Here is a 17,326-nt window from a genome sequence, read left to right on the forward strand (position 1 = left end):
TGCATACAGTTCAGTTGAAAAAAAGTATGAAATACAGTAATTCTGTAATAACTATAGTAATAACCTAACAAGAATAGTTACACAGTGTGTTTAATTTTGAGTACCTAGCTTCCATTTTATTTGGTGTCTCCTTACTGCAGTACATGTATATAGATAAAGTCCATCCAGATAGCTTGAGTCTGAATCCATCTAAAAATATGGAAGATACAGGTCAACTGGGAGGGAGAAGGCGACCCAAAAAACAGGTGGTGGTGGATGAAGGGTATATCTATATTATGTGACTAAAAATAGCAAAAAATATAAATAATAAAAATGGCTTACCTCAAAGGGAAGGACAAAGCCAATTTCAAACAAAAGGTTTATTATTAATCAAACACAGTCAATGATAAAGCGTTTCACAGTCACACAGTCCGCTTCGTCAGATCAAATACAAAGCATTGTCTTTATACTGTAGACAGTACGTTTGGAGCGCCAAAAAAGGGTTATACAGGTGAAACATCTAACTTGTCAAAAGATATGTTAGACTATTCAGCCAGTTGTATAGCTTTGGCATGCACATCATCAATTCTGGGATTGCTAAAACCAGACCCTGCAGTTGCATTGTCCAAAACTATCAGTTTGAGTGCCTTTCCAGAATGTTCCTCATCATCCCTAGATTGATCATTGCCAATTCTACATGCTAGAAAAAACTGCCTGTCTGTAATTGTTATTTCCTACTTTGGCTTACTTTTGTGTATTCCCCTGCCCTTTTTTCTCTGCAGTGCAAAACAGGCTGTTCAATAGAGAACCATTGATCATACTTTAGGACTTGATACCCCAATATTTCTAGAGTAATCATTCTGGGTGACAGTAGTTATAAATGTGAATGGTCCTTAAGGAGGCCATACACGATTCAATCTCTTAATTGTTTTAATAAGATTTTGCTCTATTAGATTATTTTATCAAACCTACCATACACCACTAAATGTTCAAAGCAAACAACCTGATTTTTCCAATACATCCGATCAAATTTGTATCTATCTACAAAATTGAATAATCGATCATTTTTTATTGACCAATAAAACATTATTTTCCATTTCTTCTCTATTCCATTGTTTTGGTTGAATAAATGGGAAAATCAAACTATATGATTGTACCATATATAGGCACCTTTAGGCTGATAGTTCTGCACAATTTTTATTAGGGAAAATCATCTCTTCATATTAATGGTATTTAAAAAAAAATGTATTTAATCCATTCCCATTCAGTATATAGTAGTTTTGCTATGTGCCTGTTTACAGCTCAGCTATATAACAGATTGTTATTTGAGCCAAGATGGCTGTGGCTGAAATACTACTTTAACTGCATTTTTTCTCATCCTTACTACAATGATTTGAACTGTAGAAGTAAAATAAGTTATGCTGCAAGGAATACAAGCTATGTGTAAGGTAAAACAATAGGCATGCAGGTACAGCAAGTTAAACTATCTATGACAGCTGGACCAATTCACTGTGGGACTTTTCAGAGACAACAATTGCCATATTTAGACATGTAAGGTGACTTTCCATTCGTTTCTGATATATTTATCTTGGCACTGCAGGAAAAGCTGAATTGCTTTGAGAATTCTAATAATGTATTAATAATACATATGTAAACAAAAAAATAAATAAGCACTATATGTCCTCACATTGAAAAGCAGGAAACATACAATTTCAAGAAAAATGAATGATACTATATTTACACTGGAAAATTGCTTTACTAAACAATGACCTTGGTGTACAAAAGCATTCCAGGAAAAGGTATCAACTGATCAAGATGACTTCTTTGAAAGTTCTGTGACACAAGCACATCCGCAATGGTATTTGTGATACAGGTGGGCGTCACGGATAACTGATATAGCTGTCAAAGTATTATTTTACAGAAGAGGGTAAAATAAAAAAATCCCTCTGCTGGCTTTCAATTTATTTCACATATTTATATAGTGCTGATGCCTTTCCAAGGTATATAACTTCCAAAGCACTTAGAATCTAATGTCCTTACAATATTCTGAAGTTTACTCTGGGAGAAGGCTAGTTAACCTCCCTGGTGGTATGATTATTTCCGGATATTAGGGTCTTTTTTGAATGTTTCAGACCCTAAAGCCAAGAAAAAAATCATGCCACCAGAATGACTGCAGCAGCCCAAGCACTCATTCAACTCCCTAGGTTCCATTGCTGCAATTTTCCCTCTGTCCTCCAGGTGGCACTGTAACTCTGTAGTGAGATCACTATTTTAACATACCATAAGGTTTTTCCCCTCTCTTGCTAAGAGCTCCCAGTATGCCTTCAGTGTTTAGCAAGCACTTAATAGTGGACAGATGAAAATTTTCTATAACCCCTGCAGTCTCACACCATCCTGAAATCTGACAATAATATCAATACTTGGACACAGATAAGCTGTGACCTCTTTCTAGTTTATTGGAATCCCTACATTGGAAGCCACCACATTAAAAGAAAAAGAAAATAGTATTCACCTCTTCATTATCAAAAGTCAAAGAGTGGTCTGTTTTACAACAGTAAGTAAAAATACTGAGGATTACATTTGGAAGAACAAAGTTCTCCCCACTCAGTGAGGAACTCTGGGATTTCAAACTCCATGGTGAGTAATTGTAATAGATTCCAATAGAAATTCATAATGTAAATGGACCGTGCAAATTGTGAAAGATTGTCATGGTTCATTTCCCATGCTCTGACTGGAAGCTGGTTCATTCAAACATAATTTTTTTTTTAAAAAAATGATCCTATTGCATTGATAAATAAGAAATGAAAGCACTGGGTTCTCCTATGGGACACCACGATTGAGTTCCTAATACAATTCTGCTTCAGAATAAAGAATTACAGAATGGGAAATTTTACTGTATGGAAAGGTGATCAAGCTTTGGCTATATTTTACACAAATAAAAAATGTACTACATCTTCTATGAACTGTTTTTTTTTTCTTGTTTGTGTTTTTTTTTTAGTTTTCTGTGATTTTAAAACTACAGACTCTGTAGTAGACGTCAGTGAATACATAAAAAAAAATCCTGAGTTTTAATATAAACAATGTCTATTTTTTAATATAAAAAATGTCCAGAAGCACCATGGTAATGTATTTTGTGCCCCTACTGTGACTATAAGGCTTGAAACACAAATGCCTGGAGAGCACTGCTATGTGCGCAGGAGCATGTGTTTAATCTCTGATTACTTTGCTTTTTCTTTTTGCCACAAAGCTGCACATAACAAAAGTAGTGAATGCTTTGTGAAAAAAAGCCTTATGTGCAAAGTTATTTAAGCCATTCGGTGGCCTACCTGACCCCCCATTTCTCAGCTCACTTACGAGAAATAGCTATTGGGGTGATTTTTCTGTGTGATTAGTTTTGTATCCATCTGCCATGAGGAGTTTCCTACTAGAGATGGTCCGAATGGTTCGCCGGCGAAACGGTTCCCGGCGAACTTCCGGTGGTTCGTGTTCGCAGAGAACCGTGAACTTTTCCGGAAGTTGTGTGCCTGTCTGCTACCTGTCTGTGTGTGACAGGTGCATGTTGTAATACCCATCACTGCATATACCTACCTAGCTGTTGTTCACAGTGCACCCACCCACCTACCTACGTGAGTTGAGTGCATGCAGTGTCACCGTGCCTGTCCACTACCTGTCTGTGTGTGACAGGTGCACATTGTAATACCCATCACTGCATATACCTACCTACCTACCTGTTGTTCACTGTGCACCCACCTAGGTACGGGAGCGCACGCAGTGTCACTGTGCCTGTCCGGTACCTATCTGTGTGTGACAGGTGCACATTGTAATAACCATCACTGCATATACCTACCTATTGTGTTCAGTGCGCCCACCTCATCACTGCATATACCTACCTGTTGTGTTCAGTGCACCCACCTACCTATGTGAGTGCACGCAGTGTGATATACCACTCAGTGCATACCTGTTAACTGCACCTGTGTGACTGCACATTGTATTAGTCAAGTCAGTGCATATCTTTCACTTCATCCCCCCCAATATGGACACAACGGACAAAACAAGCAGAAGTAGAGGCAGACCCAGAGGAAGGCCACCCGGCAAATCTGTGCGAGGTCGTGTTGATGTGATTTTGTGCGGCCCTGGCCCAAAGTACAGTGCTCAGAAGAAGGCACGTCCCATCAACTTCCAAGATTGTCAGGACGTGGTTGACTATTTAACACAGAACACCTCATCTTCCGCAGCCACCAGCTCTACTACAAGCACCACATCCGTTGCATTTGACACTTTGCAGGAGTTAATTGGTGGGGAATTAACTGATTCACAGCCATTATTGTTACAACCAGATGAAGGCGCTAAGCAAGGTACACCACCTCACATGCCTGAGTTAGGCGGCGACACTATAGACGTAATGTGTGAGGAGGAGGAGGATGAAGTACCTGCTGTTGGTGCAGTTTTGGAGGTGTCTGAGGCAAGCGAAGCTGGGCAGGATGATTATGATTATACAGATCCCACATGGTTTCCTAATAGACAAGATGGCCAAGGGGAAAGTTCAGAGGGGGAGTCAGAGAGGAGTAGGAGGAGATGAGTTCCTGAAAGAAGCAGGGGGAGCTCGACATCAGAAACAGCTGGTGGCAGTGTCCGGAACCATGTATCGCCACCTATGTACAGCCAGCCAACATGCCCTTTAACGTCAGCTGCTGATGCCACCATAGTGCCATTACCCCAGGGGGCTCAGCAGTTTGGAAATTTTTTAATGTGTCTGCCTCAGATCAGAGCAATGCCATCGGTTCTCTCTGCCTCCAAAAATTGAGCCGTGGAAAGGCCAACACTCACGTAGGGACAAGTGCCTTACGAAGGCACCTGGAGGAAAGGCACAAACTGCAATGGGAAGAGCACCTGAGCAAAAGCAGCACACAAAAGAAAAGCCACCCTCCTTCTCCTCTTCCTCCTTCAGGTGCAGCATCATTAGCCGCTTTCTCCTTTGCACCTTCACAGCCACCCTCCTCCACTCCGCCTCTGACCTTGAGCGGTTCCTGCTCCTCTTCCCACAGCAGCCAGGTGTCCGTGAAGGAAATCTTTGAGCGGAAGAAGCCAATTTCTGCCAGTCACCCCCTTGCCAGGCATCTGACAGCTGGTGTGGCGGAACTGTTAGCTCGCCAGCTGTTACCATACAAGCTGGTGGACTCTAAGGCCTTCTGTAAATTTGTGGCCGTTGGGACACCGCAGTGGAAGATACCAGGCCATAATTATTTTTCTAACAAGGTGATACCCAAACTGTACTGTGACGTTGAGAGGCAAGCGGTGTCATCTCTGGCACACAGCATTGGGTCAAGGGTCCCCCTGACCACGGATGCATGGTCTGCCAAGCATGGTCAGGGCAGGTACATAACTTACACAGCCCATTGGGTCAACCTGGTGACCGATGGCAAGCAGGGTGTACGTGACACCTCCACGTCTTGCAGGCAGGCCTCCAGCTACCTCCTCTCCTCCTGCTACATCCTCTTCGCTGTAGTCCTCCTCCTCCTCCTTGGCTGAGTAGCACTTCAACTCGACTGGTGCTGCGATCTCCTCTCCAGCTAAACAGCCCCATCTCCCCAAGGCCTATGTTGCATGCCAGGTACGACGGTGTCACGCCATATTAGACATGTCTTGCTTCAAAGTGGAGAGTCACACTGGACCAGCTCTCCTGGCTGCTCTTAACAAACAGGTGGATCAGTGGCTGACCCCGCACCAGCTGGAGATTGGCAATGTGGTGTGTGACAACGGCAGCAATCTTATTTCCGTGTTGAATTTGGGAAAGCTGACACATGTACCCTGCATGGCACATGTGCTCAATCTATCATTCAAAGATTTGTGTAAAAGTACCCAGGCTTAGAGAATGTCCTGAAGCAGGCCAGGAAGTTGTGTGGGCATTTCAGGCGGTCTTACACGGCCATGGCACGCTTTGCGGACATTCAGCGGAGAAACAACTTGCCAGTGAGACGCTTGATATGTGATAGCCTGACTCGCTAGAATTTGACCCTGGTCATGTTCTCTCACCTGCTAGAACAGGAGAAAGCCGTCACCCAGTACCTGTACAATTACAGTAGAAAGACAAAGTCTGGGGAGATGGGGATGTTCTGGCCCCCGAACTGGACACTGATGCGAAATCCATGCAGGCTCATGCGGCCGTTTGAGGAGGTGACCAACCTGGTGAGTCGCAGTGAAGGCACCACCAGCGACTTGATCCTATACGCTTACTTCCTGGAGTGTGCTGTGTGTAGAGTGGTGGATCAAGCTGTGGAGGAGCGTGAAGAGGAACAGTTATAGCAGGAACAGTTGTGGGAGCAATTTACATCAGAATCAGATGTTTCCTCAACACCTGCGGCAGCGCAGAAGGGGGAGGAGGCGGATGAGTCGTGTGGGGAAGAGGATTCAGACTCAGAGGATGAGGAAGGTGTTTCTTTGGAGGAGGAGGCGGCGGCAGAAGAACAACTGCAGCAGGCATCGCAGGGGGCTTGTGCTGCTGGACGTACCCATGGTATTGTTCCTGGCTGGGGGGGGAGGAGGAAGAGGACTTACCTGACATCACTGAGGAAGAGCAAGAGGAGATGGATAGTAATTCTGCATCCAACTTTGTGCAGGTGTCGTCTTTTATGATGTCCAGCCTGTTGAGGGACCCCCGCATCAAAAACCTCAAGGGGAATGAGCTGTACTGGGTGGCTGCGCTACTAGACCCTCGGTATAGGCACAAAGTGCCGGACATGTTACCAACTCACCAGAAGGCAGAAAGGATGCAGCACATGCAGAACAAGCTGGCAACTATGCTTTACAATGCGTTTAAGGGTGATGTCACAGCACAACGCAATAAAGGTACCACTGCCAGTAATCCTTCTCCCATGTCCATGCAGGCAAAGACAGGATGCTCTAGTAATCCCCAGCGAAAGTTTGGTTTGCGCCAACTTTCGCAAACCGCAATAGACTTCAATGGGGAGGCGAACTTTGAAAACTAAAAAAATGTATGCTGGCCACAAAAGTGATGGAAAAGATGTTTCAAGGTCCCTAAAACCTGGAGTGGGGGCATGGCGGAGTGTAATACACGCCAAAAGTCCCGAGGAAAAATTTGGATTGGACGCAAAGCAGCGTTTTAAGGGCGGAAATCACATTGAATGCTAAATTGCAGGCCTGAAATGCTTTAAAACATCTTGCATGTGGATACACCAATCAGGGAGTGTAATTAGAGTACTGCTTAACACTGACACACCAAACTCACCATGTAACGCACCGCAAACAGCTGTTTGTGTAGTGACGGCCGTACTGTACTGGTGCACACCATGGCCAGAGTGCAGGCCGTGGCGGTTTTCAAGCCCATATGGTCGCCGGTCTGTGGTAGCTCAATGATAGAACAACAGTGACTGTCCAGCTGATCAAATTTGGTCTGTCCACAATGAAGCAATGACCTTATTATCTTGGGTGTGCTACCCTGGCTCTGAGACACTCATATAGCCGGCGGTCATTGCTTCATTGTAATACGCAAGCCCCTTCACTGCAGCAAGGTAATGATCACGAAGGGGAATGGGCACATGTACATGCCTTTTGTTTTGTTGTTGCAGCTGCAGTGCAGCCAGAAAAATTAGCTAGCAGCGGCCTTAAAAATTCAGGAATCCGTCTGGAGTCCTGGACCCTGTTGTTGGTGGTGGAGAAGGCAGTCAAGCGGCCTGTGGGCAGAGATGCTGTGTGGGGAGCGACTTAGTCTTGGGGGCAGGCAGCCAGTCACACGGTGTGCAGGCAGAGATGCTGTGTGTGGAGACTGACTTAGTCTTCGGGTGGGCAGTAGCCCTACGGGATCCATGCCTCATTCATTTTTAATAAAGGTGAGGTACTGAACACTTTTGTGACTTAGGTGACTTCTCTTCTCAGTGACAATGCTTCCAGCTGCGCTGAAGGTCCTTTCTGACAGGACGCTTGAGGCAGGGCAAGACAGAAGTTGAATGGCAAATTGGGACAGCTCTGGCCACAGGTCAAGTATACCCAGTAGTACAAGGGTTCATCGCTGCTCACAGTGTCTACATCCACACTTAAGGCCAGGTAGTCGGCTACCTGCCGGTCCATGCATTGGTGGAGGGTGGATCCGGAAGCGCTAAGGCGAGGCGTTGGACTAAAGAATGTCCGCATGTCTGACATCACCATGAAATCACAGGAGCATCCTGTCCTGGCCTGCGTGGACATGGGAGAAGGATTACTGGCAGTGGTACCTTTATTGTGTTGTGCTGTGACATCACCCTTAAATGCATTGTAAAGCATAGTTGCCAGCTTGTTCTGCATGTGCCGCATCCTTTCTGCCTTCTGGTGAGTTGGTAACATGTCCGGCACTTTGTGTCTATACCGAGAGTCTAGTAGCGTGGCCACCCAGTGCAGCTCGTTCCCCTTGAGTTTTTTATACGGGGGTCCCTCAACAGGCTGGACAGCATGAAAGACGCCATCTGCACAAAGTTGGATCCAGACGTACTATCCATCTCCTCTTGCTTTTTCTCAGTGATGTCAGGTAAGTTCTCCACCTCCCCCCAGCCAGGAACAATACCATGGGAACATTGAGCAGCAGAAGCCTCTGCGATGCCTGCTGTGGTTGTTCTTCTTCCGCCACCACCTCCTCCTCCAAAGAAACGACTCTTCCTCCTCCTCCCCCCTCTGTGCTGCCGCAGGTGTTGAGGAAACATCTGAATCTGATGAAAATTGCTCCCACAACTGTTCCTGCCATAACTGTTCCTCTTCACGCTTCTCCACCACTCTACGCATGGCATCAAGTCACTGATGGTGCCTTCACTGCAACTCAACAGGTTGGTTACCTCCTCAAATGGCCGCATGAGCCTGCATGCATTTCGCATCAGTGTCCAGTTGTTGGGCCAGAATATCCCCATCTCCTCAGATTGTATTGATTCATACAAATTGTGAATTGTTTCTAAAGAAATTTTAGCCCATTCTTCAGTTAAAACACCCTCCAGTTCTTTTAGAGACGATAGCGGCGGAAATCGAGTTCTTACTTGAATCTCTAATAACGACCATAAATGCTCAATAATGTTGAGGTCTGGGGATCGTGGTGGCCAGATGAGATGCTCAACTTCAATAGAATGTTCCTCGTGCAATTCTTTAACAATTTTAGCTGTATGGATTGGGGCATTATAATCTTGAAAGATGGCATTCCCCTCCAGAAACAGTTCTTGAACCATAGGATGAGCTTAGTCGCCCAAAATTCCTAAATAGTCTTGGCTGTTAATTCTTTCATGAAAGGAAATCATTGACCCGACAGATTTCCAAGAAATAGCACCCCAGATAATCACAGAACCCCCGCCATGTTTTACGGTTGGGAGAAGGTGTTAAGGGACAATTTATTTTAGAAAATTATATTCATTTTATTTCTTATATCTCATTGCTATTAAATAGCACACTTAGGCAGGGTGCACACTGGTAAAAATTGTGACTGATTTACTGTTGATTTTCATTTCCATTTTTGCAATTCCTCTGTGTTGAAAAATTGTAAAACTTCCTGTTTTTTTTTCCTGCATACTACATGCATTGTTAATTCTGTTGCACTTTGGCGCATTTACAAAATTGCATAAAAAAATTAAAAAGTGCGTGTAGAAACCATAAAAAAAACATAAATGCATTGCACTGCAATACATAAATAAACACAAAATGGTTGTGATATTGTACTGTCAATTGTGGTATTGTAATAATTATTATAATTAGTAATAATGATAATTAATACAAGGACTATAGCAATAAAACTAAGTCGGAGGCAGTATATTACTGTGTCTATCCTTCACTAGAAGGCAGGGTTGAAAGGCAGCATAGATAGTAGGAAAGTTCTGCTACCAATTCCGGTGTAGCTATGTGACATTGTCACATGATAACAAGGTCACATGACAATACAGCATCTCAAGTATACACAGGTATACTTCTCGGTGGCAGTGCTGCAGTCATCTGCTTCAAGCATTCATGCATGGCACCCAAAAAGTTAAAAAAACGAAGGTAAAAAAATTTAGATCGATACTTGCACTTATAGAAGAAAGAAACGTAGTAAACTTATTAACATCACAGTCGAAATCATTAATGACATGCATTGCACTAGAGTTATTGTTAATTACATAGAGACGGCTAAAATGTCAAAACTGCTGTGGCCCATCAGTTGAATGAAAACAAGATGCAGCTGTGAAGTGGTTAAAAATGGGGTTAGAATTTGGCTACAGTCTGTGAATTATTTTTGTGTTCCAATGCAGTAAATAAAACCCACATTTTTTAAAATTATTTAGATAGTTTTCCAATTGTAAACAATTATGTAATTTGCATGTGTTATTTGTTAGATTTCCCAATATCATTTTAAATGGAAACAAGCACAGAACATAGCACTAGTGTAAGCACAAACGTTATGATCTTTATTGTATGTGTGTGACAGAGGAATTTCAGGTTACATACCACTATTAACAAAACACAAAATGGAACATTTAGTCTAGATTTGTGCTGCTTCATCAAGCTCCTCATTTTAAAATGCATTGTACTTGCACCTGGTTGCAGATATGCAGATATGCAGATAAAATCCTCATTAATATTTTGAATAAAATATTAAATCTCCAGGAAGAACAATTAAATACTCTTTTAAGGACTAAAAGACATGCACTGATGTAGAACATTTTAATTTAAAATGCTTTATTCCGTGTACTTAAGAATACGACTCATGCTAAAATAAAAATGCTAATAAAATCTCAAATATAAAAGGTCAAGGATACAACTGACTAGTCAAGAAGTCTCTTACAATCTTTTGTCACATTCATTTCCTATTTTTCTATGCAATATGCATAATACAAAAACAATTAGCCTGATTTAACATTATTTTGACATGTGCTGCACAGCAAGAACCTTGCACAGATTAGATATTTCATAGAATAACATGTGCCTCCCAATGCCGATACTCAAATGTTATATTAAAGATGCCTTGTCAACAAAGAAGTCATTTCTGGCAAGCATAAGAAATTACTGTAATCCATGGAAATCCCTGTAGTAGCTTATTTTAAAAGAATTTATACTAATTACTGTACAAAGAATGGGTGTTTTTAGGTGGTGACAATGTATGTTTTGACAGAGAGATGCTGGATTATTTATTATTATTATTATTATTATTATTATTATTATTGATTTATAAAGCGCCAACATATTCCGTGGCGATGTACAAAGTAAGAAACAAACATGGAGTACATAATAATACAGACAATGGTGTACACCAATATACAAAATACATAATTAGTGACAAAATACAAAGAATGATACAAAATACAAATGATTAAATATTAACATTTAGGCTGGTTTCACAGTGGGACGTTAAAGTCCCACGTTACAGCAGCCAGTAATGCAGCCTAACTCACAGCACTGTAAAATCAATTGTGCTGTTCACAGTGCCCACTTTGCGTTACATAGTAACGCAGCACATTTAAAAAAGTGCTGCATGCTGTACGTGATACTGGGCTAAGCAGCGTTAGACTGCTTGCACATGCTCAGTAATGTTGGAGGAGGAGGTCTCCCCTGATCCTCCGCGGCCAGCCACATGGCTAATTAATATTCACTGCACTGCAGAGACTCGTGGCAGGACTGTAGTGTTGTCCGGATCATGAACTAATCGTTCATTTGATCCGGATCTTTTTTGTGAGTCGAATCGTCCGGATCATCACAATGAAAGATTTGGTTCACAGTGGATGTCTGTCTGGAAGAAACAGGAACATACAGAATGTACAGTGCAGGGAAAGTCCTGTCCTTTCACCCCCAGTCTGCTTCCCTAGTAAAATGATTCAAATGATTCGGTTCAAAGATCCGGATCTTTTCAATGATCCGATTAAAATGATCCGAATCCTTAAAAAGATCCGGACTTCCTATCACTTACCTGGAGCGGCTGCTTTGAGAGCTGCATAACGCAGCTCAATCTGACGTCCAACTTCAACACCACCATACGTTGCGTTAGGGGCACGTTATGCGACCATAACGTCCCCTAAAGTCTTGGTGGGAAAGTAGCCTTAAAGTGAGCTAAATATGGATGCTGACATCTTTGTTCTATTTCAAAGGGAAATTCCATGTACACATGTACTGCTCTCCACTAAGTGACAGCAAATTCTGACACTTGCATCTTCCAAATTCTCTTAGAAAGTATAAACATGATATAATCATTATAATGGCTAGGCAAGAAGTATTTTTTTTTAAAGCAAGGCTTTTTTATCCCTGCATTTGTCAGGATTTTTCTTCATAAACTTTGAATAACTGATACAATCCAGCTTTGGCAGTACACTAAATAGACCTTGAACACAGAAAGAATAAATGAGAAATGCTTGCTACTAAGTAAATGTGTATATGCAATAGGTACTGTAGTTGTAGACAGTGATGTTGTGGACAGTAGTGAACAGTGAGCAATAAAAGAAATACAGTATGGTACTGAACAAACATCAAATAAATAATTATAATGTCCCAGCAAGCAATAAAGAAAAGCCATGTTAACATACAAGATGTTTGCACCTAAATACAAATTAGGAGAAGATAATACATAAATCAAAAAGTTTGCAAGAACAGGATAAATCTGATGTACAAAAACAAGGTAATGAGAACAAATTTGCCATCACAAGTTAGATCACATGTAAACTGCAAAGGCAGACCCATTAAAGGGTGTAACTAGTGATGAGCTCTTTTTGCAATGCGGTTCAGATGTTGCCTGGCTGAGATTCAAACTTGCCACTAGTTGCTAATGGACCTAAATTAAAATAGCATTAAAAAAAATAAAGCCACTAAGTAGTGAAACAGAACTGCAAGTTTTTTTTTTTTTTTTTTTTTTTTAGTAATTACATCCTAGACATGACATGACTATTTTTTTTTATAAATGTAAGAACTAGCAGATCTCGTCTTATTTCAGTCCCTATGTTCCAAAATGACACCACGCTCTTCACCTAAAGACAATGTCACACATGTACCCACATTACACCGGCAACCCCATGTGGCATGTATATATGTGAGGCAGTGTAGACACAGAGCCAGCTGCGGACACCGACAGGTAAAGTATTCATGCACGACACACATTTGGCACTAGGAGGGACAGCACTGTGGAAGATTCCCACAAGGGAATCGCCCTGCAGTGTATGGGGAGCGGACATATCTCTCCAATCAGATTCACGCTTGGTTGAATCTGCCCATCTTTGCTAGATGTATGGACACCTTTAGATCTCTAATATGGTTGCATCTTTGTTACATAATTAGTAATGTAGCATAATAGGTATGTTATGTGATAAGAATTTTTGTATGTTCCTAACTCTGCAAAATTAACTGTACATCTTATAAATTCAGGAATATGCTGGGAATAAAAGAAATGCACACTTTTTCAGAAGTTTTACGCTGCTATGTAAATATGGAAGCCAAGATCCACACATTCTTATTTCATTAGTTTTAGTTTTTCCCACAATAATTTGTATGATTATCACATCTATAAAAATAGACTCATTTTATTTTATACCCATTGCAATTGTGTTCTCTGTATCTGCAACACACAAAACACTTGAGTGCTCAGAGAATTAAAGTACCTATTGATTTTTAAATGTTGCTCTCTATTATATGCACAAGAAAAACTGTGGACGTAGCAGGTGTAGGTGGTGATAACATCTGTTTCCTAACATCTACTGGAAATATTCAGAAACTAATGAGCAGGATTCAAAATACTGTTAAGTCTGAAACTCATAACTAATTAAGAAATCCAAGAATACCTTACTTAAATCATAGCAAATATTGCCAGTAATCTAAAAAAATGTAGGATCAGTGTATTGACTTTTCATTTGCAATCTAAGCTTCAAAATAATACTTGCTAAATATTCCCAAAATCTTAAAGGTTAGGTAGGTTCTTTGCTAATTTAAGCAACATAGTTAACTGTGTCCACAACTCACAAAGCTGCTTTGCGCAGTAAGTAAACATCCTTCGGCTATCATTTTCCCAGTTAGACTGATCTTTGCCTGCAAAATTGGAACAAACCAGTGCAACAAATATTTTATGACATCAAGTGAAATCAAAACTTTAATAGAAAATGTCATCCATATTAACTGCCACTGGTGTCATTTGGCAAAGAACGATAATACTGGCAATGTTGATCCAGGGATTTTATCTGATTGCCATCTGGAGTCGGGAAGGAATTTTTTCCCTTTTGGGGCTAATTGGACCATGCCTTGTAAGGTTGTTTTTCCTTCCTCTGGATCAACAAGGATATGTGAGGGAGCAGGCTGGTGTTGTACTTTGTTCTCTGGTTGAACTTAATGGACGTATGTCTTTTTTCAACCCAAAAAACTATTTAATTTGGCACTATGGTTTTTCAATTGTAGAGGATTTTTGTTGGGAATGGAAGCAGAAATGTGTGATAGAGAAAGTATGGTCCATGAAATAGCACCTTATATATGACTTAACCAGTTCGGCCTTTCTGGACGAGCTTTCTCGTCCAGAAAGGCACTGCTGCTTTCAATGCGTGGTGCGCGCGATCGGGTGTGCGCCCGCCCGCGCACCCGCCGCCCGCCGCTAGCCCCCCGATCAGTGAATGGGAAAATAATTCCCATTCACCGATCTAACTTCCCCGCAGAAATACCGACGCTTTCTCTCCAGAGAGCGTGGTATTTCTGCCCCCAGGAAACAACTCCTCTGAATTTTGGTTCCTGGATGCGAGATCGTTCGCATCCAGGACTTTTCTCACTGTGGCCATCTTGTGGCCAAATAGTAAACTGCACCCACATACATTTTTAATTAAAGAATTTGCTTATTTTACATGTAAAATAAGCAGTTTCCCTCCGAAACCAAAAATTACCCACATACATTTTTTATTAAAAAAAAAAATAAAAAAAATACAATAAAAAAAAAAAACAACATAAATAGTTACCCAAGGGTCTAAACTTTTTAAATATACATGTCAAGAGAGTATGTTATTATATTATTTAAAATTATAAGCTTATAAATAGTGATGGACGCAAATTGAAAAAATGCACCTTTATTTCTAAATGAAATATCGGCACCATAAATTGTGATAGGGACATCGTTTAAATGGTGTAATTAACGGGACAGATGGGCAAATAAAATACATGGGTTTTAATTACGGTAGCGTATATTAATTTCAAACTATAATGGCCAAAAACTGAGAAATAATGCATTTTTTTCATTTCTTTCTTAATCTTCCTGTTAAAATGGATTTAGAAAAAAATAATTCTTAGCAAAATGTAGTACCCAAAGAAAGCCTAATTAGTGGTGGAAAAAACAAGATATAGATCAATTCATTGTGATAAGTAGCAATAAAGTTATAGGCGAATGAATGGGAGGTGAACGTTGCTCGGATGCATAAGATTTTCGGCACTGCGGCGCTGAACCGGTTAATAGTACAAATGATCCTTTATTAAAGGACCACTATCGCAGAAATCATAGAAAATGTAAAATATATTTATTCAAAGAAGAGCACATTCAAGGAAGTAGTACACTTTTTCTAGAGTAAAATGAGCCATAAATCACTTTTCTCCTATATTGCTGTCACTTACAGTAGGTAGTAGAAATCTGACAGAACCAACAGGTTTTGGAGTAGCCCATCTCATGGGTGGTTTTCAGGGTGTCCTTTATTTTTAAAAGCATTTAGCGAATTGTGGTTGCTCCGTCCAAATGCCAAAAAGTGTGAAGCCAGCAGAGAGGCTGTCCAGCACCTTTGTATAAATCCTTTTCAGGGAGTGTCTTTATAAAGAATAAAGGCCATAGTGAGAATACCCCATGAAGAGATGGACTAGCCCAAAACCTGGCAGTTCTGTCAGATGTCTACTACTTACTGTAACTGACAGCAACATAGGAGAAAAGTGATTTATGGCTCCTTTTACTCTGGAAGAAATGTATCTCTTATTTGTATGTGTTTACACGTATTTTAAATTTAAATTTAATTTTTTTTTTGCGATAGTGGTCCCTTAAACGCACAAGCAATTAACCACAAAATACATATTTTTACATTTGTAGTAAACACAGGGCCAAAAATTGATGAGGTGAAGTTACAATAGTATCTATCAAAAAAGCTGTAATGGATGCAGCATATTCATGTGATAGTTCACAATAGTGTCATCACCTGGGTTGCAAATAATAAAGTGACGAAAGCTCGGCACATGTGATAAAAAACCAGTGGCATACATAAAAGCTTCTGCTTATACTGTATACTTGTGTTATTTTTCATTACAAATTATTTTTGAGATCTTTGTCATTTTCTGTATTTCATTTTTTTAAATTCTTTGTGAATAGAGAACACTCTGAAATGGCCCCTAAACGTATTGACATGAGTAAGCATTAGTATCTAAGGACCTGCTATTTCCCTAGGACTTCCTATATTTTCTGATTACAGAACTTCCTCTTGGGGCAGGGGTACACCGAGGTGTAGAAGAGACCCTTCTCTTTCAGCAGAGGGATGAGAATATTAATGAGATGGGTTTGCCGCATCCTCTTTTATTATCCTCTATCTTTACATGTTCACCACTATTAGCAAGCATTACTAATGAGCAGTTAGCTCTCTTGTACTTGCCTCACTTATGATCAAGATTTTATTGCTTGGAAAATGTAACACTTTGCAAATGGCACTATAAGAAAAAGGTGACCTTTTGTTCGTCTAAGGTGCCTGTCTTTTACTAAATTATGTATTTTCAGTTCACATATTCTTTCCTGGGAATATTTTAATTCTGCCATGAAACCAATTTTCTACTGTTGAGTAGGACTTTCAAAGTTGGACTTTTTTGTTTTAGCAATTTATTCCTCTTAATTTTAGACTCAAATATGTCATAACAGATCAATATCGAAATGTATTATCAGTGCATTATGTGAAAAAAAAACTTAATTTCCAAATTATCAACTTATATTTACTCACAGAGAACAACTATGTACACTAAACATGAGCTAATGGAAAATAATCAAATGATTAAGACGTGTTAAATTAACGGCTCTCAATTATTGTTCTTAAGACCCCTATCTTTATAGATGAGACTATGTGCAACCTATTGTTAACATTTGATCCCTACAATGTTTGTTTTTAACCACAATGGGGTTGATTCATGTACTAATGGTAAAATTGCTATGCGCTATTTGTGCAAATTTACCAGAAGTATCTTAATAGCCCATATGCAATCCACCATGGTCAGATTTATACTTTTTCTGCCTTTAGGCCAAGTATATTTGGCTCCCCTTCCATGTGCAGCAGCGCCCCTCCCATTCCATGTGTAGCCCCCCTCTTTCTTATTGTCGCTCCTTGCTTTCACATATAACACCCTTGGTAATCATCTCCCCTTTATCATGTGTTGCTCACCATTT

At 40.6% G+C, this 17,326-nt stretch overlaps 1 protein-coding gene across 1 annotated transcript in view; it reads right to left on the reverse strand.

The window, feature by feature from the left end:
* CSMD1 (CUB and Sushi multiple domains 1) overlaps positions 1 to 17,326 on the reverse strand; it is a 2,205,021-nt gene that overhangs the window by 932,326 nt on the left and 1,255,369 nt on the right.

The sequence above is a fragment of the Hyperolius riggenbachi genome, chromosome 4 (assembly GCF_040937935.1).
Source record: "Hyperolius riggenbachi isolate aHypRig1 chromosome 4, aHypRig1.pri, whole genome shotgun sequence".
NCBI classification, from domain to species: domain Eukaryota; kingdom Metazoa; phylum Chordata; class Amphibia; order Anura; family Hyperoliidae; genus Hyperolius; species Hyperolius riggenbachi.